Source organism: Caretta caretta, chromosome 1 (genome assembly GCF_965140235.1).
Source record: "Caretta caretta isolate rCarCar2 chromosome 1, rCarCar1.hap1, whole genome shotgun sequence".
In the NCBI taxonomy this organism is placed as follows: domain Eukaryota; kingdom Metazoa; phylum Chordata; order Testudines; family Cheloniidae; genus Caretta; species Caretta caretta.
The window spans coordinates 185,767,129-185,793,883 of record NC_134206.1 but is presented as its reverse complement, the minus strand read 5'-3'; the positions used below and the strand labels follow the sequence as shown (position 1 = coordinate 185,793,883).

Here is a 26,755-nt window from a genome sequence, read left to right as displayed (position 1 = left end):
GACGAGCAGTGCTATGAGAGTTCCTTAGGGAGTACTTGTCTGGAAGTAAAATATGAAGAAGCTGGCTCTTGGAGACTTGTGGATCTGAATCTTGGCCTTTGGCCAATATTACTTAATTGAAATGAAGACCTAAACTAAAATTATAGTATTATTTGCCAATATATACCTGCAATTCCTACAAGTACTTCTCAGTTTTTTTAAATCTCAGTGAAGGAAGATTCTTATAAGTACACAAATGAGATACATTATTGCAAATTACATGATAAACCCAATATGTAGTTTATATAAGGCATAATAAATTGGAGTGCATTACCAGCCATGCATAACATTGCTACATACAGCCCCAGAAAGAATAAGCAATGCAGTTAAGGCATTGCAAACTGGGCTAATAGGCTTGTCAGAAACACAGTAAAGATTCAGACAAATTAAGTAAAACTAGAAAAATTCCATTATGTAGCCAATAATTTTGAATTATTTTCAGGGCCGGCCCACAACATTTTGGCACTTGAGGTGGGGCACTCAAATGACGCCCCTATACCCCCTCACTTGGGCCAAAACTTTGAAAGGTCTCAATTCTGCCTTCTTCCTGTTCTACTCCTCTAATGGTACTGCTCTGCTACCTACCCCAATAAAGGAGAACTAACAACTTAAAATGCCTTGTTCAAAAATTTTAAGTAACACTTAACTTTCAAAGGCCTGAACAGCAAATGTAACCTTTCTTGTCTGCATAGTAAACACTGGCATTTTTATGTTTGAATAATCAAAGTGGTGCTTTCCATGCCTTCTTGGTTGCAAAGATTTGAACTGCTTCCTGAAGGTCCACAGTCTGGGTCAGCTCATGCTCTGTTGAGATGGTTGCAAGGCCGATCAGCCTCTCCTGTGTCATTGTGGAGTGTAGATGTGTTTTTATTAACTTCAGCTTAGAGAAGCTGCGTTCTCCTCTGGCAGCTGTTACCGGAAGTGTTAGAAGTATGCACAGAGCAACAAAAGCATTTGAGGGTGGTCATCTTATTTGTGCACATATATTCCAGAACAGCCTTTGGAGTTGATCCTGCTGAAATGTATCTTGAAAGGGCTTTCAGTTCACCACCTAAATCACTCGCATCAATATCGCGCATGTCATCATGTGTCAACACGGTCTCTAGTGCCCTGCATTGCTGGTGTAGGTGATCTTCAGGTATAGTGAGGAGTTTTGGAATATCATACAACATCCCAAATATACTGCTGTGGTCCTTGAGCTGCTTGAAACGTTCTTCAACTGACGGTATTGCACAATCTGGCACCTGGTTAAAGAATTCAACTTTGAATTGTTGTTTGGGGTCTCTTATGGGATTGTCCCGTGCCTCGTAATCAAAATGTTGTCTTCTTCGGTGATTCTTGTATTCTTGAAAGGGTGGGAAAATAGCTTCAGTGTGAAGTTCCTCTGCCAACTTCTGTGCACTCTTCAGAACGTTTTGAAATCCCTCATCTGACCAGTAAGACTGCAGGTATGACTTTGCTTTGTCCAGTTGTTCCATTGCTCCAGATATATCAAGGTCAACACCGTGGAGTCTCTTGCTTAAAACATTTATTTCAAACAGTATGTCATGCCACAACACTAAACCACACAGAAATTTGAAGTGATGTATGGTTCTGGTGATTCCATTTCCCTCTACCCCTGTTCTCCCATGAACAGTTCCTGTCATAGCATTATCCTCCATAATGGCAACTATGGCATCATCTATCTTCCCAATTTGGTGTTTGATAGGCTTTATCACCTCCACTCGACTTTCCCATCATGTGGCACTCAGTGGTTTCAGTGTCAGAGAGGATGTTTCCAGATGTTGCTTCAAAATTTGCCATCGATGAGTTGATGCAGAGAAAACTACATAGATGCTTTGAATTACATTAAAAAATTCAGCAGCCTCACTAGAAGCTGATGCTGCATCACTGACCACCAAGTTCAATGAATGAGAACTGCATGGGACAAAAAAAGCTCAAGGGTTTTAACTCTTGGATCTGTGTCTGCACTCCTCTGTTCTTTCCTCTCATGTTGGCACCATTATCGTAGCCCTGACCTCTCATGTCAGCTATGGCAGTACCCGTATCTTCCAGATTTTTAAGAAGCACATTTGTCATACGAGTTCCTGTAGTATCATCAGTGTCAATACATTCTAGAAAATACTCTCTGACAGTCACCTTTGCAGGGACATTTTCACTAGGTTCTGTTGTTGTTACAAAATGAACCATTAAAGTCATTTGTTCCGTATGGCTGATGTCAGGTGTGCAGTCCGGAATAACAGAATAATATCTTTCTGCCACATTCTTCTGTTTGACTTTTGTTGCCAATAACGGTATGATCTCATTTTGAATTGTTTTTTCAAGGTAGGGGTGTGTGTACATTTCTTGGGTGGTGACTCTTCTTAGATGCTCCTGGAGTACAGCATCAAACTCAGCCATCAGCTGCGCAATTTTAAGGAAGTTTCCATTGTTTGGCAGATACAGCTGATCTGAAGTGCTGCACAGTGCTAGGTTTTGGGTAGCAAGCATTCTCACAATGGCAATGAGCCTTTTCAGAACATTTTGCCAGTAAAGAGACTCTGATGCAATCTTCTCTTGATGCTGATCATCTATGGTGGCCTTTAACCTTAGTCTCATTTCAAGCTCTTTCCACCTATGGAATGCTCTCTGGTGATTTGCTGACTTCTCATGGCATGCCAGATTTCTAGCCAGATTTTTCCAGCCCTTTGTTCCTGTAGAACCCAATGTGGCTGGAAAATTAGACTGGAAGAGTTTGCAACAAAAACAGTATGCAGCATTCTGGGTTTTTGAGTACATAAGCCATGGCCTCTCCACTTTGTCACCATTGGGGATCATAAATGATCTGGAGGATGATGTGGATTGCACCCTCAGCAAGTTTGCAGATGACACTAAACTGGGAGGAGAGGTAAATATGCTGGAGGGTAGGGATAGGATACAGAGGGACCTAGACAAATTGGAGGATTGGGGCAAAAGAAATCTGATGAAGTTTAACAAGGACAAGTGCAGAGTCCTGCACTTAGGACGGAAGAATCCAATGCACCGCTACAGACTAGGGACCGAATGGCTCGGCAGCAGTTCTGCAGAAAAGGACCTAGGGGTTACAGTGGACGAGAAGCTGGATATGAGTCAACAATGTGCCCTTTTTGCCAAGAAGGCCAATGTCATTTTGGGATGTATTAAGTAGGGGCATTGCCAGCAGATCGAGGGACGTGATCGTTCCCCTCCATTCAATACTGGTGAGGCCTCATCTGGAGTACTGTGTCCAGTTTTGGGCCCCACACTACAAGAAGGATGTGGAAAAATTGGAAAGAGTCCAGCGGAGGGCAACAAAAATGATTAGGGGACTGGAACACATGAGTTATGAGGAGAGGCTGAGGGAACTGGGGATGTTTAGTCTACGGAAGAGAAGAATGAGGGGGGATTTGATAGCTGCTTTCAACTACCTGAAAGGGGATTCCAAAGAGGATGGATCTAGACTGTTCTCAGGGGTAGCAGATGACAGAACAAGGAGTAATGGTCTCAAGTTGCAGTGGGGGAGATTTAGTTTGGATATTAGGAAAAACTTTTTCACTAGGAGGGTGGTGAAAAACTGGAATGCGTTACGTAGGGAGGTGGTGGAATCTCCTTCCTTCGAAGTTTTTAAGGTCAGGCTTGACAAAGCCCTGGTTGGGATGATTTAATTGGGGATCGGTCCTGCTTTGAGCAGGGGTTGGACTAGATGACCTCCTGAGGTCCCTTCCAACCCCGATATTCTGTGATTCTATGCCAGTAATCTTGTCGGATGGAAACTTCTATTTTCATTGTCTTTGGGGAACATGAAGTTTTTCACTTGCTATGGCCCATGCAGTACAAGGAAGTCCCTCAGGCTACTGCTCAAGTGGGTCCACAGTCCTGGATCATCTAGACTTAAGGAACTAAACTCAGCAGCAGCTGTTTCTTGCACCTCCACCACACTCTTCTCTGATCTACACTTTTCTTCAGGAATGTGCATGGTTACATCCATTTGAGATGGAGATATGGATGCTGCAGTAGCTGCCAGGTCACCTGCACTCTGACTAACTGGAAGATCAGGCATCTCCTCACCACTCACATCCTCACTGGGGCCGGAAGGCTCACTGTGAACGTTTGTGTCTGTATATCTCAGGAGAGCTCCTTCCTGCTTAGATAGAAAAGCTTCCTTTGCTTGCTTGCTTTTTCTGAATGCTGCCCCAGAGGGGCGTTTTCTTCTTTCACTCATGACTGCTGTTCTGTGCCAGCTATAGTGGCTCTCAACACTCAGCGGAAGGGGACAAATAAGCAGGTTGGTAGCAGGGCCTGAGTGAGGGAAGATATCAGCATCTTAAGGGCCTAACTGGCTCCTACTACTTCAGTTGACTGCCTGTTCTCCTCAAGTGGGTTCAGGGAAGCAGCAGGAAACAGGAAGCTCCCTGAGATGCTGGTGTTAATCAGTCCAGGCTCCTGGGGGTGCTAGAGAGGTACATAAGAGGTTCCTCCTCCTCTCTCTCCCTGCAGCTCCTGCTGCTTTCTGTTATTCCCTCTCACCTTTTCTCCTGCCTGCCTGTTATGTCACTTGAGTCTTCCTTCCTCCAGCACAGCATCTCACCATCTTTGTGTATCTAGAGCAGAGAGAATACATATACACCATCAGCAGACACAATTTTCTACACTCTGGGTCCTAGTGGCACCCCTCCCACACAGTCTGGCACCTGAGGCGGCCGCCTCAGTTCGCCCCATGGTAAGGCCAGCCCTGATTATTTTGATAGCATATCAATTTTGCTTTCAGCATGACTAAAAAGGAGGTTATTATTTAATATCGTTAGGCCAAATCCTACTCACCTTTCTCTCACAAGCAGTGCCACTGAAGTGAATGGTTGTGCATCTGTTGTTGTTATGGTAGCATCTTTGAATCCTGTCAAGGATCAAGTCCCTTTTGTACTTGGAACTGTATAGAAATGTATCAGTGAATTCCGTGCCTCAGAGAACTCCATCTACATGTCAGACAGGATGCAACAAATGGATAAAACATATGAATAGAGTGGGTGTGGGGGAGGATGAGGTGGTAATAAAATTCATACTGTAACAGAAAAGCAGAAGTCACAGCTTACCACTTGCCTACTCCATGCCAGATAAAAGTGATTTGTAGTATCACGATAGACATGGGCTAGGGTGGTGACTTTGTAACCTTTGATGGGGAGTTTCTCTTGTACATGGGAAAGCAGCAAAGAAAGTCCATAGTGAATAAACCAACAGGATTTGGCTTCTTGAAATTATTGTACATGTAATGGAACTCAAAACGTATCCTCTGACCTTTGCAATTCTGTGATTTAGTACTCCTCAGATACAGCAATATAAGCATCATATTAGCAATTTGACAGGTTACATTGAATGACATTATTAGTTTATGACCTAATTAATTCTAACATAAATTCAAGGAACAGTGCAGGATAAGTGATTTGCTCTGTTTTGTTAATCAATAATTTCAGGGTATTGAATAGTCTGGCTGAACTTCTGCTCTTTGCGAATGTTGTATTCAACTATATAAAGACCTTACCCAACTATCTGAAGGTAAGAGACCCATTAAAGATTGGGTTTAAAGGGCAGATTGTAGACAAAGGGTTTAAGGTAGGGTTTGGGGATTTGGTAGGGATTGGGATTAAATAGTAAGAAAAAAAGGGTTTTCTTGAAGGTGAATGGTAAAGCCTAGTCATGTGACTTTGCTGACCCTGCAGGAAGGGAGGCAAAAGTCTGGGGAAATCTTGTGCAGGAAGAGTGTTTAGAAAAAATTATATATTTTTACCACTGCGTTTTGAAGAAGCTAAGTGGCATGGTTGCTAAGTGTATTGGCTTTTCACCCCTTGGAATTTGGATTCTAGTCCTGGGACATGAACAGATGTAGGGAAAGGAAACAGCATTTGGATCCAAATCAGGATTTTACTTGGTTTAGGGCTTGGAGTTTGGGTTTGAGGACCAGTCAGGGTTAGGTTTGTGTTCAATGTTGATGAAACCTCAAGAGATACTGTCATGGGATTTTGACCACAAAATAGCAGAAATCTCATTAAATCAGTTGAAATTCAAGATTTCCACCACCTTCAGTAGCAGGAATCACAGAAGCTCAGCTCTTCTCATCAGATTTCTGTCATAGTCTCATATTTAACTGTGACCTAGTATGAAGCCAGACTGATTTTATAGATAGATAAAGAAGTGTGCACAAAATTATCTAATTATGTTGGGTGTTTCCATGAAAGACCAAAAAGACACTGAAAAAATGGAGCTTGACTAGGCTGCGTAATAATTACTTTATGAGCTTCAAAAGAAAGCTGAATTGATTCCCCCCCCCAACCCAAAAAAATTGAAAGAAGACTGAGGGACTGACTTAGAAGTGACATAATCCATTAGTCTTTTTGTTCAGTCCACTTAAGGCTTCAAATACAAAAATTAATTTTGAATGTGATGCGGTGAGCTGATAGCCCAACTAAGTGCTTTTATACACAGTCCAGCTTTCTGTTGGGATCTCTGAATGAGTATATTGTAGTTAGTGTAGGGGCTCATTTGATTCTACAGTAGAACTTTCATTAAGATGTTATGGAAAGATATAATCAGAAGTCTTAGGCATTTTAGGGTCAGATTCTGCCATGTTTACTCACACTGAGTAGCACCTTGTTCTGTTAGTAGTGATGTTGAGTTCATGGGGTTAAATACTACTCAGTGTGAGTAATGGTGACAGAACCAGGCTGTCAGGGATTATAATTTTTCTCCCATATCCCTTGACCACACAGCTATAGGATGCTACATAGTTGCAGAACCCAAACCTTTGACAGTGGCGTGAGAATGATATTGATCATCCGTAATGAAATGTGTGCATATGTGTACTATTATAATTCAGCCCTTTTATGAGTTATGATACACTCTTTAGTTACATGATCATATACTATTTCTTCCACAGGACCCGTGGCTCACTCAGTGCACTGGATAAATGGTGATCACTGAATGAGAAGCTATTCAATATTTTGTTTTTTCCTCATTGTTTAGTGTGTGCCCCCCTGACTTATATACTACACACTATTCAGACCCTGGTGTGAATATATCACTTACTCCTCAGGGAATTCTGCACTATTGTGCGTGAGCATAATTAATGAACCATGCATATTTTTATTTTTTTGCACAGAAAAAGCTTCTGCTGGAAAGTTTCTGAAGTTCTGCCTTTTGCCCACCAGAGGGTGCTGTGGCAATAGAACAGAGCAGCAGCTCCTGGCCAGCTAGGGAAGAGAGAGAGCCTGACTTCTTCACAGCACCTGTCAGGCCAGGTCAGGAGACAGACAGCATGGGGCTGCTGGGGGGGTCAAGCAGGGGCTCATAAGGGCTAGTGTGGGAGGACAGACTGGGGCAGGGGCTGAATGGAAGTGGAGGTGCAGGGCCACATGGCGACAGGAGGGTGTGCAGGGCCACATGGGGATGGGGTGGTGGTGCAAGGACATCTGGGGGTGCAAAGACACATGGGGACAGGGGCAGATGTGCGTGACTGAATGGGAGAGGCTAGGGGTCAGTCATAGTCTGCATGGGGGAAGCTCCCTAACAATCCCTCCCAGCCCCACCCCCCAAAAAATCCTATTCCATACTTTTCCCACCCATACCCAACAACCCTCCAAGTTCACACCCAACCTCCTTCCCAGCAATTACTTCCCTCTCCCTCAGCTCCTCCATTACCCCTGACTCCCCCAAGCCTTTGTACTGCTTCTAAGGGGTGCAGGAAATACAGTTCTGTACTGTAGTTTAAATGAATTATTACTCAGAGTTCTGTATTAATATGCCTAGTAAGGAATCTATTTGTCAAAAAAACATTTCCTGAATCTTTTTTATTGTCTGTATTGTTATACTCATATTTGCTGACAGGTATTTTGAAATAAATGACCAAAATAATTGAAATTGGTATGATTACATTGTATTATTTTGACAAATAAAATATGCAGAATATTGCAGAATTTGAAAATATTGTGTGCAGAATTTTTAATTTTTTGGCATAGCATTCCCCCAGGAGTAATCGCTCAGGGGTGAAAATATCCACACCCCTGAATGGTGAATAATCTCTATGGTCAAGTGTCTGGCTAAGCTTTGAAGAAGAGAAGTTGTCCCTGTATAGACAGAGCTAGGATGATGGAAGAATTCTTCTGTCAACCCAGCTACCCCAGGAAGGTGGATTTTCTACAGTGATGGGAGAACTTCTCCTATTGCTGTAGTAAGTGTCCACACTTATGCACTGAAGCTGGGCAGTTATAGTGGTTTAAACGTAGACATAGCCCTAGTTCCTTGAGCTTTTCCACTCCCCAGGCTCATCTTCTAATCTGTCTTCCCAGACTTCTACTCTACAGCTGTCTCCTTGCCCAGTCAGTCCCAGACATTCCCACAAACAATTCCCAGTCCTAGCCTTCCTCTTTGGAAGGCTCTTTGTCACAGTCTGTTCTGTTCTCTTCCCTGTCCTCCCATCCAGGTCCAGCTTGTCCCCTCTCATTTGAGTCAGATGTCACCCTCCGTTGCTCCTCAGGAGCCAATGAGGGGACAATGAGAGCATAATACAGTCTCCTTGCTCTTAGTTCCTGTGCCCATCATTGCAGCAGCCAGGCTGCAGAAAAATTCTAGTTCAGCCTCTGCAGTCCTGGGAGGGAACATGTGCAGTCTGGTCAATCCATAGGAGTAGTGAGGGGTTGCGGAATGCTTAGTGCAGATAGAATCTTTTGAGAATTTGGTTGCCAAACTCTAACAAGTCTCTACTGAGCATGTGTGAATGAGACTTTTCAGGTGTTTGTAACTTAGCCAAATATGAGCACTTAAAATGGCAAATACCTGATACCAGAATGACCCTCTTCCCTCGCCAGCCAAATTCAAGTCCTTGGTCTTAAAGCCTGGAGGCTCAAGAGTGCCTCAACAAAATAGATTCATTTTTAAAATTTGGGCAAAATGTAGGTTTCCATAATCTCCTTTCTGAAAATGGCAGACACCTGGCATGAATAATTTTAGCCTGAATGGTTAAACTTTGGCTAAGTTATAAACAACTGAAAACATAGTCTTATAATGAGAAATATCAGACAACCTTAACTACAGTTGTTGCTACCAGTTCTGCCTGTAATAAAAGCAGAAGAAGTCATGGTTAAAGTTTTTGTGCTAAAGTGCAAGTTGGGGTATGTATTGCTTTGGGGTATTTATTGGAAATGAATGTGGAAGCCTTATGGAGCATTGCAGTGTGTTATCAACCATGTTGTAGACAATATGAAGGTGGAAAGGAATGCACAGGTCTTTCCCCATCGTATTTCCATTCTTTTAAGGATTTGGTGCCACTTAAACTGCCACTAAACATAGTTTTGGTTTGCTTGTAACATTTACTTTCTACACACCATATATGGATGACATTTCTGAAGTTAATTAAGCTTTTGTTAAATCTCTACCATACACTACTTTTTAATTATCATTATATTTGTGCCTACAGTGCTTGCTATCAAACTATATGGAGTTGTGCTGTTAACACAAGGTATTTGCTAGATGATTGACTATATTAGAAATTATTTGACAAGAACTTGTATGGTTTTGGAGTTAAAAAAATCTAATTACCATCCTTATTGAAGATCATAGGGCATAATACATTCAAAGAAGGCTAACAAGCTCTGCTATTTTAACAGAGAAAATCTACTAAATTAAACTTTAACCTGTCTTTCATCCCCAAGTTTTGTAATTTCATCTCCATGCTTTGTTTGCTAATTTTAAAATAATGTGTGCTTTGTTTTCAGCACATGCCTTTTCACCATTCCATTCCATTCACATTAGAACACCTTTTCCAGAGTGGGACAGTAACACATTTGATTATTGCAATTGACATCATAAAGCACTGACTTCACAAAATGACTACGTGGCCCTTCTCTGTGGGTTTGGGAATGGCATTTTCTGATCACCTGTTCTTTGGAGGGGAAATTTTCCAAGCTTTTTTCATAATCCTCAGTAAAAGTAGTAATTATCCTCTGAGCATACACTGTTAATCTAAAACAAGAAACATACCTTGATACATATGCTGTTACTCATTCACTGATCATGAAATTGTGTCAACAGGATAGTGCTGATGCTTTACACTTGAATAGCAACTTCCACTTGATCTCCAAGGGGCTTACAGGTATTAATTAAATCTCACAAATACTTATTTTAGAAATCAATCAACTCAGGGACAAAGTTCAGGCCTAACTTTCATTGGTGCACACATTTTTAGTTGTCTTTGTTTTTGATGCTATACTTTGAGACTCCTAGGGCCTGATTGTCAGCAGTGCTGAGCACTCACAAGTTAATTTGTTGTGGGTCCTAAAACTCACTCAGTTACATAAAGTGAAATGTCACAGGCAGCAAGGAGACCAAGTCTTCTTTCATCAACAGGGGACTTTAAGTGAATCCTGAATGGATTGCACAGAGGAGAAGGGTGGGAAACACTTTTTGGGGTAGCTAGTTAAATAGGTAGCAGAAAAATCCCAACCCTCTTTTAATTAACCATTCACGTGGCAAGAAAATAAATCAGAGAAGTGGGAATGGAAAGATCATTCCTACTTTAAATTAGTCATGTGAGGCTTGGGTGGAAAGGAAAACCTTACACCAGTTCTCAGGAGGCTGAAAAAATTGGCTCCGACAGGAGTGATTTCTGTCGTCATGGAACCTTCACCCAGAGCCCTGCCCTTGAGTTCTCCAGAGCACATTTCTAAGGTCTGCTAACAAAAGTGCCTCTGCTGATCCTAGCGATTGTAATGTGTGCATTTCAGTTACTGTATAATGCAGTATGTGCCGAAGGTATGCATTACATCCCCAGCAGTCTCTTATATTGTTGGCTTTAAGTGCAGAGAATACTGCATATGAGACCTGACTTCCAGTAACGATTATAGTTTTCCTTTACAATGGATAACTGATATCCTGCAGCAATTTTCTTCTGATGCCACCTCCTTTATATGTAGGGTTCAAAACACTGAAATAAGAATAAAGGTATGTTAAAGGGTCCCCAACATTTTTGCTTCAGTACACAACTATTCTTTTAGGTTGTTGGTAGTCAGGAGGGTGAGTGGCTAAATTGTATGAGCTGTGATGGTTCCATGGAAACCCTCTCCCACTAAAAATACAGGGAGACAGAAGGTAGACTTAGCTATGTTTTGTCAAGTAAAGAAAGGATTATAAGGCAGAGTTAGTAAATTACTGAGAACTCAGTTCACTCCCACCTACCCAAAACAAGCAGACTTTTTCGTCTCACATTTTCAGTGTGCTATGCTGTTCTCTGTGTGATATGAACAAAGAGTTTGCTTAGCTTGTTTAGTTTAACTAGTTTTTCAATGGCCTGGTCTAGCCAGTATTTGCAAGAACGGTTAGTGTATTTATATCCAAATTCCTTACACAGTAATTTAGAGAAAATAATCCTGCCCATCATGGCTCAAAGTCATCCCATCTCTATCCCTCGGATTAACAGCACTGTGATAACTGGAATAAATTGGACCATCTCATGTTACCATGGCAGCCAAGCTAAAAATAGGCATTTTTCTTCCCTATGTTGGCCACAGATATTGCCACAAGTAAAAGATAAAAACCAGCCATGGCTTGTCACTTTCCTGCACTTTTAGGGGAAGATGTTTCACTATAAATGACCATTTTTTTGTGACTAGTTGACACAAAGTGGTATCTTCTCAGTATAGAATAATAGGGCACATAGGAATTGCCACATTTCAACACATCAAAGATCCATGTAGTGTGTCATCTTGTTTCCAACAGTGGTTAATGTTAGATACTTGTATACCCGCACCCTGTAATATATCTAATTGGACAATACTGTACTGAGGAAGGAAATTTCTTCTTGACTTTGGCTGATGATCAGCTTATGCACTAACTAAAAATAACTTCTGTTATGCCTTTCAGCTGAGATGGCAAAGGGCTTTAAAGTAGCTAAGTATCATAAGGCTGCTGGCAGTCAGGTATCATTCCCATTTTACAGATAGATAAACTGAGGCACAGGGAAGTAGAAGTGCATTGCATGAGGGAATGTAAGAGTTGTTGGCCTTATTCACTAAAAAAACTCAGATCTGGTCATGGGCTATTGTTACAGATGCAGAATGGCTCTTTGTTAAACTAGTTTATGGAGTGAGATTTTTTCAGTGGTGGAAAATGTCGAGCTTCAGAATGGACACACACTAGCTTGTCAGCTGACTCCTTTGCTTGCATGACTCTGATAAGAAATTCTTCCCATAGTGTTCTTTAATTGCCATTGGATTCTCACCGTACTAACTTGATTCATGCTACAGAGAACATGGTCAAATATTTAGGGATCCCAAAAAACTTTGTTAAACAAAGTATATTTCTTTAAAGAAAAAATCATTATTGAGATGAGTATACAAAGAGTTGCTGTTATACACAGATGTGTGAAGGATTGGGCCTATAAGAGGGGAATAAGAAAAGGAATAAACAATTGGCAAAGATTTTCAAAAATGAGATGGCTCTTAGGTCCTTAGTTAAGCACCCAAATAGATGGCCTGATTTTCAAAAGTGCTGAGTATTCAGCTGCTCCCACTGAAGTAATTGGAAAGAGCCCGAGGTATGTCATCACTACAGTATTACATTACTCAAATGTGCTATTACCTCATTAAGTAAACCTCAGCGGACTGACAGAGGGGAGGCAAATGTTCCATTCCCGAATAATTCAGAATGTTCAAGGGCCTGGAAGGAAATCAACGAATTCACAGCAATGAGGGTTATTTGAAGTTCTAAAGCAATGGCAATGGTTTTAATCATACTGTAAAAGATTCCAACAACAAGGAACACACTGCTTGAGAGTGATAAACTGAGGTGGGAGGGAAATTATTGTAGCATATGCAATTTTGTGGCTTTGAGGCATTTCTATACTGACCACCGTTTTTGAAGCTAGGTCCCTCAAATTAGATTCCTAAATCCATATTTAGGCACCTAAATAAAAATGGCTTAATGTTTCAGAAGTATTGAACATCTACAAATCTTAATCAATGGGAACTGCGGGTGCTCAGCACCTTTAAAATCAGGCCGCTTTTATGGAGGTACATCAACTGATATCTGATACGCTCTGAAAGTTAATGCACATAATTAAGGCACTCAGTTTTCTAGAAAGCCACCTCTGGTGCCTTTCTATATAACAGCAGCCCAGGATACCTCAATTATCTCATAAATAATAAAATATCATTTATGCAGATTTTATGGCTCGGCTCAATTTGTGGAAGAGATAAGTAGGTAGGTATATTGTTAAAATTTTAATTAATAAGTGAATTTTTTCTTTCTTGCCACATTCAAAAGAAGAAAATAAAAGATCTACTGATTATTGATGAAAAACTGTCACTGCTTTGCTACATTTAATGAAAACCAGCATGTGTAGATAAAACAATATTTATAAATTGCAGTTTTCTGTAAATATGGAATTTTTTGAATATTTTGGCAAATTAATGAATGAGCAAAGTAGCTTCTAATAGTTACACAAGATTTGAGAAAAAAAGTTCCATAACTCTTAATGCTCTTGGGTGTTCGTTAGTGCAGGTAAAGAAAGGGTATAACTGGGGGTGATACTGTATAATACTGCAGGTTTTTATCATTTTTATACTCTTCAGCTTTTTCTTGGGAAAAATGTCCCAAACTAGTGGTCCATCAAAGGTAACATCAATGACTTGCTCTTGTGAGTTAAACTATTGATTCCACGATGGGTCCTTTCCATCCTCTGGGAACTCACTGTTGATACTTAAAGGTATTTAGTGGTATTCAGGAACTGGACATTTGGGTAATCTGGATGTACTTTAACTGTTCTCATGGTGTATCCATGATATTCTGTACAAAGTCATTAGAAACTGAATCAGTCTACTTTATTTGCTGTCAAGTTTGAATAATTGATCTGTGTTTAATTTACACTTAAAGTGTGCTTGATTCACCACTAAGACAAGGTCTACACTACAAAGTTTTGTCAGCAGAGATGTGTTGGCCCAGGGTGTAGAAAAACCACAGCTCCTAGCTAATATAGCTATGCTGGCAAAACACCCAGTGTAGGCGCAAGTATGCTGGCAGAAGAGTGCTACTGTTGGCATAGCTAATATTGTTCAGGGAGATGGTGTTACTATGGAAGCAGAAAAACACCTTCTGTCTTTATATGCTGCATCTACACTACGGGATTCTGCCAGTATAACTATACTGGCAAAGCATTTGTAAGTAGACAAAGCTTGAAGTACTCCAACATTCTGCTGATATACTTGCATTGATTTAAACTTGATTTCATAGGACTGGTGTGTAAGCATGGTGCTCCATTAATGAAATAGAATTTGATCCAGTTTCTTTACCTTTCCCAAATTGGCATTTTTTACTCAAACTTCATTTTCCCTATTTGCAATTATATCGAATATTTTGGACTCACCAAGAAATTATGTAGGGCAGGGTTTGTGAATAACAACCTATGATGGTCTTGCTGTTCAGAGAGAAGTGGAAAAAAAATGTAGTTCTTCTAATTTAATAGTCACATTGAGAAGGCAGAAAGGATGGAAGGTTTCCTTTGTTAAATGTTTAGTGAATGAGGCATGTTTTTTAATTATTTACCACTTGAACATCCTTCAAGTGTTCAATACTGTCAAAACATGAATTACCATAAGCGATAAAACAAGTGGCACAAAACTGGCACTAAATCTTTTCATTTAATCTTAAAAGCAAGGGTACACATTTTTGTACTCCAGAAATGACTGGCATTCTGATAATTCTTTTCTCTGTGAAGCAAGTGATATATGGGCAGACAATAGTCAGCTAAATGTTAATCAGTGTGTGAGTCAATCTACATGTTGGAAAAGATATTTGTTTATAAGGCTTATTAACGAATACCTTTCCTGGGCCATCCACAAAATGATATCTACTCTCTGTGGATAAAAAATACTATCTTATCTAGAACAAGTGAAATGGATCTATTAATAAACTGACAAGTATCATGATAAGGAGCAACATCTTTGGGTTTGGGTGAGCTGCACTGGTTATGATCTTTACAGTGACTTTTTTCTCCCTTACCTTTCATAAACATGGTGAAACATCAAAATTCGCCTGGCCTGCTTTGCTTCATTAAGCTTCATACAACTCTGATCTTTCCCATTTATGCTATACTTAATCATGTGATTTCCAATTTTCTTTTGGGTCTCTTCGATCTTTCTTTTTTATTGCATACTTTGCAATGATGTATCACTAATGTTCAGAGATGGGCAAACTGATTTAAATAAACAGAAACTGGCCTAAACCTTAAAGGTTCTTAGGGACTGGTCAGTTTTGTTGGGTCCCATCCTTCTTTCTCCAGGTATTCCTGCCCAAATGACTCTGACTACTCAGACTAGTCCTGAACCCAATAGGAAGAGGCTCCATTCTCAAACTATTCCAATTCCTAACACAGTTCTCTACCTTTCAGTAATATTCCAATTATGACAGTCTTTGTGTGTCTTCAGCTAATCTCTTTCCTTCATTCAACTCATCTAAATGCAAACTCACAAGCAAGTTGGCTACCCACATTCCTAAAGCACTTAGATCTACCTCGATTAGATCTTTTTTTCTGAGTTTGTTTTACAACCCAGTTTGGTATCATCCATGCTCTTCGATAACTTTCCTACTTGTACCTTCCTGCAAAGAAGTGTTTGTAAAGTATGGACATTATCATTATTTTTCTCCTGACTTGGTGCAGAGTTGGATCAACCTAATAAACACCAATAAACTTTCAGATGTTATGACTCTGCTCTATACACTTAACCCCATAATCCCAATACATTAATACAGATTATGTAAAGAGTGGTCAAATCAAAGAGTTTGGAGACAATGTAAACCCTTTTTCACAGAACCCCACCATTTTATGATCAGCTGTGCAGCGCCTCCCACTCAACTCAAAGCTTTACTCCCTTTTCCCCTGCCTGGTACACCATTCCTCAGCTGTGCATAGCTGGTACACATCTGCAACTATTCCCCCAGGCTGTCTGGTACAGCTGCAGCTATTAAATGTGTGCCATCTAGCCTGCTGTTCCTCTGGGTTCCCCAGTCTGGCTGGCTCCCATCGCTGCTCAGCTGCTTCTCTAAAGGATCACCTCCATAGCTGATAAATGCGTAACTCTGTTAGACACTAAACATCATGGGCTGAACAGAGACACTGGATGGATGGCTTATTGTAACAATCTGTAACCCACTAACCCCCTCTTTTTGTCCTACGACTTCAGAGGTGTTAACAGGCCACTCTATCTTGCCCTTAAAATGTGTTCTAACTACTTATGCTAAACAATCTGTTCCACCTTGCATTTAGCTGTGATGCTCAGAGTACCTTTCCCAGGCCTGAAGAAGAGCTCTGTGTGGTTCAAAAGCTTATCTCTCTCCTCTGCAGAAGTTGGTCCAAAAAAAGATATTCTCTCATCCACCTTGTGTCTCTAAAATCCCTAGACCTGTGTGTCTTGGTCATATTGGTTAACATGGGCCTGTCCATAGGGGTACTTGGCTCATCACATTGCTCAACCCATGAAATGATTTGATAAACATGGCTTTTTCCTTTGATTGAAAGAGTTTTTGAAGTGATAACATTGGGAAGTTTGAGAAGTGACCCCTCGACAGTGGGACTGCGTGGCAAGCCTTGCCTAGCAACTGTTGCTAAGCAGGCCTTGCTTTTGCTGCTTTGTGGCTTAGGTGGTGGTCCAATCAGTATGGGAAGGTGAGGAAGAAAGCAAAAGGTGGTGCTAGCAGAGTGAATGGAATGGACCAGCCCTACTGTGCAAAATACTTACATTTTTGGGGCAAACTCAGTTGTTTAGGGATGACTGTACAACAGAGATCACCAGAAATCAAATCAAGTAATACTTAAAACCTTTCTCTACCAAACAATATTAAAGAAGACTTCAACTATATTCTGCTTTAAAAAAAACCCCCCAAACCCCCCAACCCCTCCTGATAATTAGCAAGCCAGTAAAATGACAGTCACAGATGTCCACAGATTCCTTATAAAAAGGCACATCTTAAAAGAATACATTATGCTTGGGTAACTGTCATCTCATAACAGGGCAGAAGAATAATAGGCACAGCTGGCATCAAAGCATGTTATACTGATATTTCTTTCCTTTGGAATGATAGGTGATTATTTTAGCTAACAAGGAGAGGAAGACAGTGTGAAGGCAACATGGAAGCATTTGTTAAAAGCACTACTTTAAAAAAGAATATATTCCACTGCTAGGGATTGAGAATCATGATAATGACTTCAAGACAAGTTAGAATGAAATCACTATAGATGCCTAACTATTCTGGGTCAACTGAATAGGGGAATCTGGAGCATTACCTTGACAATACTGGAACTTTATTATTTTGAACCTTTGTTATACAACAATAGGGTGTAATTACACCCCCTTTACTCCACTGTATTCTGGCTATGCACATACCTGACTGGTTCTGAAGACTGTCAGGCTGGTGCAGAGGAGGGCTCTGTGCCTTCTCCATCATGGTGCCACATAGCTATCAGGGTGAGGGGGGTGGGGCAGAGAGCTCACACAAATGAATGTTTGAGCTCCCAAGCAACGTTCTGCAAGTTCTAGTTCTCCCATTTCCCTGAACAAGCTCAAGGGAGGTTATTGCAGGTCTGGTGTTTATAGTAATCCAGAACATCTTCAGAAAAAAGGAGGATGTGGAGGGAAGAGGAGACCACCAGGATGGATCGCTACATTCTCCCAAATGTTCTTTCTACCATTCTGGTCTGGGGGAGTCAAGGGGGATAAGAATGAGGGGATGCTAAATCTTCCTCCCACTCCATGCTCCACTCCCCGCCATTACCCTAGCTTGGCCTATATTTGGCTCCTTGACCCATTTTCTTTCTCTGTTTATTGTTCCTTTCTGGATCTGTCAGTCACTACTGCTGTTGGGAGTATGCGGTACCTTTAAACTTCTCTGTGGCTGATTAACAGGCAGGTGAAAAGAATCATACAGACTAATATTGTAGTGTTTATCATTTTACATTAAAAATGTACCTTAAAATTTCATTAGTTTATATTAACAATTTGACCATTTAATAGCTAATCTTTGTTAGAATGGCCATCTCTGTTGCCAAACTCTGTAATCCTTACATACCTTGGTGTGTGGGCCCAGTTAAGTCAATGGGACTACTGAGGGGGAATAAGAGTTGCAAAACTGGACCTCATGTGGAAGAACTGTTCTAATTTTTGGTTTTGATTATTTTTTCAGAACATTTTCCATGGCCAGACTTATAGGTACATCATTTTCTTGACCCTGTGAACATTCAAAGTAAGTACATGATGATTCTGTAATATGCAGCCTTTGCCATGTACATCTCACTGCCCTGACTTACAACAATGATTGTACTTATGTATTCTTACCTTGCCTTCTCTCAGACCACAAATGCACCATACTAGTTATCTCTTGAAAACTCTAGCTCAGTAACGCTGTCCAAGGAGGAGTCCACAGAGAATAGAGGTATAAAAAAGTTGAAAACATATTATTGTTCGTAGCTGACAACACTTTGTTTTTCTTCTAAATCAGCTGCGTGATGCAGTCTCATGGTAACCTGCCAAAGCCATTTAGGTTGGCATGCTGTTTAACACAACAAAAGATGTGCCAATATGACATGTCATTACAATGAGACATGAAACCCACAATATTTATAAAGACTTGGTTCTCTGGAGGCTCCAGAGAAATCACCATCTTTTTCCATCAAAACATTGTTAGAACTATTTAAATGTAAAAACAATATGCATTTGTTTTACTAACATCAGTTGTGCCTTTTACCTGCCGCCTCTCTTCCCTCAGCAGGTGGTTAGCACAACGCTATTGTTTATACATAAGAGAACTAATATGTTGAGCAGGGGAAATCTTTTTAGCAGAACTGATGGAATTTCTTTGTGTCACAGAAAACCTTTGTTTCAGTGTTCACATTTGTTTGGATTTGTATTGAGTGGGAATTTTAATAGGGTAATCTGGTATACCCCAAAATGGGGGTGTTGAGTTCATTCTTGGGAGGTGCTGAATTCCCTTGTTAATTATATTCAGTGGACCAAAGTATAAACTTAGGACTCCATACTACCCTCAGTTCCCAGCAGAACTCCTAATGATCTCAATAGAGACTCGTTCAGAGATCAAACACAGAATCTGGTCTTACTGTAGTAACTTAATGTTAGTAGTAGTATTTCTGTTCCGTGCTTTATTGCTCTGTTCAGTTGAGAAACACTCAACACTAATTGAGAAAACCTGCTCCCTTTTAGGGCCACTGGTATTTCTGCCCTTTGTTTCTCTTCCTTCCTCACCCTCCTTTCTCTTTTTCTCTCTCTATTTCTTGTTTTGTGTGTCTCTGGTCAGTTTTCCCTCTGCATTTCCTTTCTTGTAGCATTACCCAGTTCTTGCCCCTCCCGCCCCTGCGTGGACTTCACCCCAGCCACTTCCCTATTCTGTCTGCTAAAATGGTCCACAATGGTATAGCTAATGTTGACAATGAAGTGTCCTCACTGGGCTTTAGTGTTGCCACTCCAGTGAGGTAATAGCGGGAGGGGAGTTCATAGTTCAAGAAGAGTAACTGCTTCAAGCAGGCAACCATGAAGGCTAGAATTGTCTAATTGTTTCCTTGTGCTCCCTCTTGTCTGTCTGTATCCTCCTGTCATCTCTCATCTTAAACCTCAAGTGTACGCTCTTTGAGACCATCCTTTTTCTGTGTTTGTACAGTGCCTAGCACAATGGGGCTAGGGCCCCTTGAAATATAATGAATAGGAAAAAAAGGGCAAAATCTAAACTTTCTTTATCTGAATGTGTCATGTGAACCACATACATATATCAGTTGAAACCCTGTCCCTGTTGAAGTCGGTGAGAGTTTTTGCCATTGACTTCGATGAGGCCAGGATTTCATACAACCAAGTGCACTTGATCTTGCCCCAGGCCATGTATTTTATAGATTCCAAGGCCAGAAGGGACCATTGTGATCACTTAGTCTGAACTCTTGTATCACACAGGCAAGAGAACTTCCCCAAAATAATTCCTAGAGCAGACCTTTTAGAAAAACATCCGATCTTGATTTTAAAATTGTCAGTGATGATGAATTCACCACAACCTTTAATAAGTTATTCTAATGTTCTCACTGCCTTATTTCCAGTCTGAATTTGTCTAGCTTCAATCTCCAGCCATTGGGCTGTGTTATGCCTTTCTCTGCTAGACTCAATAGTCTTATTATATATTTGTTCCCCATATAGGTACTCATGGAGCGTAATCAAGTCTCTACTTAACATTTTCTTTGTTAAGCTAAATAGGTTGGGCTCATTGGGGCTATCACTGTAAGACCTGTTTTCTAATCCATTAATCATTCTTGTGGCTCTTTGGACCTTCTCCAATTTATCAATGTCTTCCTTGAATTGTGGGCTCCAGAACTGGACACAGTATTCCAGCAGTGGTCATAACAGTGCCAAATACAGAGGTGAAATAACATCTTCACTCCTTCTTGAGATCCATGGATCTCCTAACCCCTTTGGCCACAGCGCTGCACTGGGAGCTCATGTTCAGCTGATTAATCACAACAACCCCCAAATCTTTTTCAGAGTCACTGCTTCCCAAGATGGCTTCCTCCAGTGTGTAAGTATGGCCTACATTCGTTGTTCCTAGATGTGTACATTTACATTTAGCTGTCTTAAAACTCATAGTATTTTCTTACACCCAGCTTACCAAGCAATCCAGATTACTCTGCATCACTGACCTGTCCTCTTCTTCATTTCCCATTTCCCTGATCTTTGCGTCATCTGCAAACTATATTAGTGATGATTTTGTTTTCTTCTTGGTCATTAATAAAAATGTAAAATAGCATAGGGCCAAGAACCGGTGCCTGTGGGACCCCAGTAGAAACACACCCACATAATGACAATTCCTCATTTACAATTTTATTTTGAGACTTATCAATTAGCCAGATATTAATCCATTTAATATGTGCCATATTAATTTTAACTCTTTCTAGTTTTTCAATCAAAATGTCATCCAGCATCAAGTCAAATGCCTTATAAATAAATATCAAGTTAGCTTGACAGGATCTATTTTCCATAAACCCATATTGATTTGCATTAATTATATTACCCTCCTTTTATTCTCTATTGAATCCCATATCAGCTACTCCATTATCTTGTCTGGGATCGATGTCAGACTGACAAGCCTATAATTATTGGGGTCATCTCATTTAGCCTTTTAAAATATTGGCACATTTGCTTTCTTCCCATCTTTTGGAACATCTGTGGTGTTCCAGGTTATTGAAAATCAATATGATCAATCCAGTGAGCTCCTCAGCCAGCTCTTTTAAAATTCTTGGATGCTGATTTTTAAAGCTCTAACTTTAGTAGCCGTTGTTTAACATCCTTCTGAGATACTAGTGGAAAGGAAACAGTGTTATCATATGATATGACTGTCACCTGTTTTTCCCCAAATACAAAACAGGAATATTTATTGACCATTTCTGCTTTTTCTGAATTATTATTGATAATTCTAAAATATCCATCTAGTAATGCACCAATACCATTGTCAGGATTCTTTTTTATCTTCATATAATTAAAAACTCTTTATTGTCTTTAGCCCTTCTTGCCTTAGATTTCTCCATGTGTCTCTCTGCTTCCTTTTCTATAATTCCTAGCTTCTGATTTATATTAAGTACTATCAACTTACCCTTTCTTCCATTTATTATTTTTGTTTTTTACAGCTGCCTTCACTTCCCCTTTACACCAGCTCAGTTTTTTATCCAGCACAGCGTCTTCCTCTATTGTGGCATTGTGCCTTTTTAGGCATCTGGTAAGGTGTTCTTAAACAATTCCCAATGGTCATTCACATTTTTCTCATTAAATTCTTCCTCCCAGTTGGTTGGGCTTATACGTGTTTTCAGCTTGTGAAAGTGGCCTCTTTTAAAGCAACAACTAAATATATATATTGCTGGTCTGTACTTCATTCTATCTGCACGTGATAAATGTGATCAAGTCATGATCAGTTGTACGTAAGTTCCCATTAATGTTTAGTTCTTTGATCAGTTCCATTTATGGCAGTTCCATTTTTTTGCCATAAAATGCCACTCTCCCTCCCCTTTTACCAACTCAGTCCTTCCTAAATAGGTTATAACTATTGGTTTTGCCTGGGAATCATCCTACCAGGCTTAAATAATACCAACTAGATCAAATTTGTGTTCAGAAATGAGCAATTCCAATGCCTTTTGTTTGTTAATCAGGCTCCTAGCACTGCTGTATGGGCAATTAAAGATTTTTTTTCATGTCTTTTGTTTTCTTGATTAATTTTATTCTCAACATCTTGATTTTGTGCTGAGTGCTCGTAACTTCCTCTTTTTACCCTCCCCTTTGTTATTAGTTTAGTTCCCTCCTGACTTGAGCCAGCCATTCCCTGAGGAGATTCTACTGAGGTGGAGGCCATCCAAACTGCACAAGCCCCTCTTCCCAAAGAAAGTGGGCCAGTGTTCCACGAAACCAAAGCCCTTTACCCTCTACCATGTACCTAGCTAGCCATTCACTTCTGGAATCTTCTGCCTTCTGTCCTCCTTCACTCATGGGACAGGAAGGATCTCAGAGAATATCACCTGGACATTCTTCTTCTTCAGCATGCTTCCGAGTTCCCTGAAGTCATCTACTATCTGCGAGATGTTCTGTGATGCAGTGTCATTAGTGTTGATTTGAAACATATCAAATCTTTGAGCAACGTCTCATGTCTTGGTTCTGGGAAAGCAGCACGCTGTCCTGTTGTTGACCCCTTCGTTGAAGAATGTTCCTTCAATTCTTCTGATTATTAAATCCCCAACAAAGGGATTTGACACACCTCTCCTAAGATAAACCAATAGGAGAGGGGGTATGTTGAGACTCATGACTTTTCCTCTGTTCTAAAATCTCTTACTTTCATCCACAGCAAAATATATTTGCATGTTTTGTTTCCACTTTCTCACTTGACTTTTTAAATTGACAATGACTATTGGCTACTAAGCAGAGATATATCAAAGTACCTTCTGTTGGTTTAGGCATACCAAATACATCAATGAAGAAATAATAATAATAATGAATAAAAATCCTCTTCTAAAGGTAAATCTTCCAGTTCAGTGAAACTGTACCACAAAACTTATGTTCTTTGAATCACAATGTCACACTGAAAATAAAATAAGGTTGCAATTAACATAAATTCTAATTGTTTTTGTGTTTGTGGATTCAGTAATAGTCTTAGGAAGAAATAGAGCTATATTTTAAAAGATACAGTGCCTCTTTTAGACAAAGCACAGTGGTACTTATGCACCAAAATCAGAACATAAAACATCCGCCAGCCCCAACTTGATTTTTAGTAAGAGACCCTTAATATTTAAAAATATTCTAAGGACACCTAAATCTGAAGGCCTTATTATCCTCCCCCTAACCCCCACATCATGGTAGAACAACAATATATTCACTGAACTCAGTGGAAAGGCTAAGGCACAAAATGAGTTACAGCTAGCAAAGGACATAAAAGAAAATAGCAAGAGGTTCTTTAAATACATTAGGAGCAAGAGAAAGATGAAGAAAAGTGTAGGTCCTCTACTTAGTGGGGAAGGCGAGCTAATAACAGATGGCATTTTGTTCCCATGCCACACTGTTGTGAAGGTAATAGCTATTCACCACACAGAATTGGTCACCCAAACACCATAATATGCATCACAGGATCTAAGTTCACTGACGCACAACTATGTCCTGAAACATTAATACTAATGTTTCTTTCTATAGCCCAAGGCTGTGGTTTTTCCACCTCTAAGGCAAACCAAACCAGCCAGAGAGAGAGGACTTTGGTCTCACCCCACTGGCTAACCACAAGTCACACAAGTGTCTCTTAGACACTCCAGTTTCCCAGTATCACCACTAGTGCCACAAGTTACGGGGAGAAATGGTTATGAAAACCAATACCCCGGTAAAAGAAAAAAGGTTCTCTCAATCCCAAAGGACCAAGCCCCAGACCCAGGTTAATATACAAATCAGATCTTATCCATAAATCATGCTGTTGCCAATCCTTAGAATCTAAAATCTAAAAGTTTATTCATAAAAAGAAAAAGATATAGATGAGAGCTAGAATCAGTTAAATGGAATTAATTACATATAGTAATGGCGAAGTTCTTGGTTCAGGCTTGCAGCAGTGATAGAATAAACTGCAGGTTCAAATCAAGTCTCTGGAGTATACATCCACAGCTGGGATGAGTCATTAGTCCTTTCTGTAGAGCTTCCATTTGTAGCGAAGTCCCTCCAGAGGTAAGAAGCAGGATTGAAGACAAGATGGAGGAGCTGCAGCAGCTTTTTATATTCTCTTGCCATGTGGTCTCTGCTTTCTTTGTTCCAAAGACAAGCTGTCCATCACATGGCACGGAAAAATCTCAGAGTTCTGTCCATAGGCATGTCCCTGCATGCCTTGTTGAGTCACAAGGTGTATCTGCCTTCTCTCAATGGGTCAACTGTATAGCTGATGGTCAATGAAATAAAAATCTTAAATGAATCCACATGTTCCATAGAATCTCTATGGATAGTAATTCCATGCTCTAATAAGAATATAACAGTAGGGATCTATTATCGACCACCTGACCAGGACAGTGGTAGTGACGATGAAATGCTAAGGGAAATTAGAGAGGCTATCAAAATAAAAAACTCAGTAATAGTAGGGGATTTCAATTATCCCCATATTGACTGGGTACATGTCGCCTCAGGACGAAATGCAGAGACAAAACTTCTCGATACTTTAAATGAGTGCTTCTTGGAGCAGCTGGTACAGGAACCAACAAGGGGAGAGGCATCTCTCGATCTAGTCCTGAGTGGAGCGCAGGATCTGGTCCAAGAGGTAACTATAACAGGACTGCTTGGAAATAGTGGCCATAATATAACAACATTTAACATTCCTGTGGTGGGAAGAACACCTCAACAGCCCAACACTGTGGCATTTAATTTCAGAAAGGGGAACTACGCAAAAATGAGGAGGTTAGTTAAACAGAAATTAAAAGGTACAGGGACTAGAGTGAAATCCCTGCAAGCTGCATGGACACTTTTCAAAGACACTGTAATAGAGGCTCAACTTAAATGTATACCCCAAATTAAAAAACACAGTAAAAGAACTAAAAAAGAGCCACCGTGGCTTAAGAACCATGTAAAAGAAGCAGTGAGAGATAAACAGGCATCTTTTAAAAAGTGGAAGTCAAATCCTAGTGAGGTAAATAGAAAGGAGCATAAACACTGACAAATTAAATGTAATAATGTAATAAGAAAAGCCAAAAAGGAGTTTGAAAAACAGCTAGCCAAAAACTCAAAAGGTAATAACAAAATGTTTTTAAAGTACTTCAGAAGCAGAAAGCCTGGTAAAGAACCAGCGGGCCCCCTGGACGATCGAGATACAAAAGGAGCACTTAAAGACGATAAAGTCATCGCAGAGAAACTAAAGGAATTCTTTGCTTCAGTCTTCACGGCTGAGGATGTTAGGGAGATTCCTAAACCTGAGCTGTCTTTTGTAGGTGACAAATCTGAGGAATTGTCACAGATTGAAGTATCACTAGAGGAGGTTTTGGAATTAATTGAAAAACTTAACAGTAACAAGTCACCAGGACCAGATGGCATTCACCCAAGAGTTCTGAAAGAACTCAAATGTGAAACTGCGGAACTATTAACTATGCTTTGTAACCTGTCCTTTAAATCAGCTACTGTACCCAATGACTGGAAGACAGCTAATGTAACGCCAATATTTAAGAAGGGCTCTAGAAGTGATCCTGGCAATTACAGACTGGTAAGTCTAAAGTCAGTACTGGGCAAATTAGTTGAAACAATAGTAAAGAATAAAATTGTCAGACACATAAATTGTTGCGCAAAAGTCAACATCTTTTCGGTAAAGGGATATCATGTCTTACTAATCTATTAGAGTTCTTTGAAGGGGTCAACAAACATGTGGACACGGGGGATCCAGTGGACATAGAGTACTTCGATTTCCAGAAAGCCTTTGACAAGGTTCCCTCACCAAAGGCTCTTATGTAAATTAAGTTGTCATAGGATAAGGGGGAAGATGCTTTCATGGATTGAGAACTGGTTAAAACACAGGGAACAAAGGATAGGAAGAAAGGTTCACTCAGTGCACAGTCAACCTGTGGAACTCCTTGCCTGAGGAGGTTGTGAAGGCTAGGACTATAACAGGGTTTAAAAGAGAACTGGATAAATTCATGGAGGTTAAGTCCATTAATGGCTATTAGCCAGCATGGATAAGGAATGGTGTCCCTAGCCTCTGTTTGTCAGAGGATGGGGATGGATGGCAGGAGAGAGATCACTAGATCATTACCTGTTAAGTTCACTCCCTCTGGGGCACCTGGCATTGGCCACTGTCAATAGACAGGATACTGGGCTTGGTGGACCTTTGGTCTGACCCAGTATGGCCATTCTTATGTTCTTAATGGGTCATCAAGCAGGCTAGGCAGAGCTGACACCAACTTGTCTGGGGTATCACCCAGAAGCATAGCAGAAGTTTGAAATACAGACAGTATAGAGCCAATACTTGTATCTTTAAGTACAAAAATGATACATGCATACAGATAGCATAATCATAACCAGCAAACCGTAACCTTGTCTTAGACAAATTATTTGACCCCCTTTATACAAGATTTGGTGCCACTACAGGGCCTTGGTTGCAACAATGTTCTACACAGTCCCAGTTTCAGGTAATGAAAGAGCTTCTGATGGAG

The 26,755-nt window shown here is 40.3% G+C and overlaps 1 protein-coding gene across 1 annotated transcript in view; it reads left to right on the top strand.

Moving 5' to 3' along the window:
• Nucleotides 1–26,755, top strand: part of POU1F1 (POU class 1 homeobox 1) — a 133,219-nt gene that overhangs the window by 22,143 nt on the left and 84,321 nt on the right. The window contains exon 2 of the mRNA XM_075117778.1: nt 18,253–18,312. The gene's annotated coding sequence lies outside the window, so the exon portion shown is untranslated. The remainder of the gene's footprint in view (nt 1–18,252; nt 18,313–26,755) is intronic.